The sequence below is a fragment of the Desmodus rotundus genome, chromosome 1 (assembly GCF_022682495.2).
Source record: "Desmodus rotundus isolate HL8 chromosome 1, HLdesRot8A.1, whole genome shotgun sequence".
Lineage (NCBI taxonomy): Eukaryota > Metazoa > Chordata > Mammalia > Chiroptera > Phyllostomidae > Desmodus > Desmodus rotundus.
This window is the reverse complement of record NC_071387.1, coordinates 111,686,767-111,688,275: the sequence shown is the minus strand read 5'-3', so window position 1 is coordinate 111,688,275 and position 1,509 is coordinate 111,686,767.

The following is a 1,509-nucleotide window of genomic DNA, read 5'->3' as shown; positions in this document are numbered from 1 at the left end:
AGGAAGACTTCAATTTATCAAAGGATTTGTCACTCCAGACAGCTTCTATTTTTGCTGATTTGGAATGTGCAATAGATGACAACAGAACAATGAGCAATGGCTTTGCTAGTGTCATCCTTCACTATTGCCCTTCAGGCAGCACTCCCCCCACCCCCCCAAAAATCCCAAGTTCCCCTGCCTGGTTGTTCCTGCCCCTGAAACAGAATGACTAGGTTTAGTAACAGTTGCTTCCTTGAATAAAGGAATGAATAAGTTTCAAAGATCATGCAGTGTGAACTTACTGGGCCAGGAGGAAGGAGGCTTGTCCACTCAGCACTTACTCATCATTTCCCTATTTAGAGTGCCCAGATTTTCCTCCAGGGAATATTCCTCTCTGACTCTTAGCTGGTGTGCTTCAGCTGGAGGTGAATCCACTTCCTGTTCTAGGGATGGTCACAGGACTCAGACCAGATCCATCAGAACTGGAATTGCTGTGGTTTTAGTGATTGGTTCAGGGATGGTCCATGATTCTAGTTGATCCAATGAGACATAAACATGCTTTTGATGATAAAAATTAGAGGTCCAGGCTCTTTACAGCTGGATGTGAAGTTGGATTCAATCTTGGTGACACTGGTAGTCATGATGCCACCACAGGCAGCCTGAGAATGAAGCCAGTGTGGAAAAGAGCAGTCTGGCAGAGAAACTTCCTTCTGCTGGCACAAAATTGAACACCGGGGTCAGCTCGCGCCTCAGCCTAGTTCTGGTCTTCGACTTCTCATTTATGGGAATCAGAGCCAGCTTGGGTTGGGTTTTTAATCACATGAAATAAAAAGAATAGTTCTGCCCTTAGTTTCTAGTCCCAAACTCTGCAACAAACTGGCCATATGACCTTGGGCAAGCTTCTTTATCCGTCTGAATCTAGGTTTCTCATCTATGGAGTCATTAGATGAAGCACCTATTTAAGCTTTGTAATTCTAGGGTATTTTGCTGAATTAATGTTTTAAATGTGGATTTTTGTTAGACATAGGCAGGACATCCCGAAACCAGGCCTTTAGGACAAAGAGATCAATTAGAGCAGATGTATCAAGAAGTCTTTGTGGCAGCAGAAATGAGTACCTGAAGTACTGAGGAGGAAGAACTGGCTCTCCACACCATTTCAGTAATTGAAGAGCTGATTGGTGGTGAGGGGCGGGAGAAGGTGTGTGCGTGTGCTCATGTGTGTCAGGAGTTACATGTTTTACATAACTATGAATCATTTGAATCTCTTCCAACTACAAAGTTTGACTTTTTTCTTTGAGAGGTGCAGCATCTTTAATACAGGTTGCCTTCACCCAGAGGTGAGAGGGCAGGAGGCAGGATTTGGCCCCCATTCGAATCCTTATGCCCCAAGGGTGAAAAAGAACCCCATCTTTCTCATTAATCCTGCTCAGTTCCCAGGGACAATACCTCCCTCAGGTAAGGTCGTAGACCCCAGGAGCGTGGCCCATGACTGAGAAAATAACTATTTTCTGTGGGGGAGTGGGCGGGTAT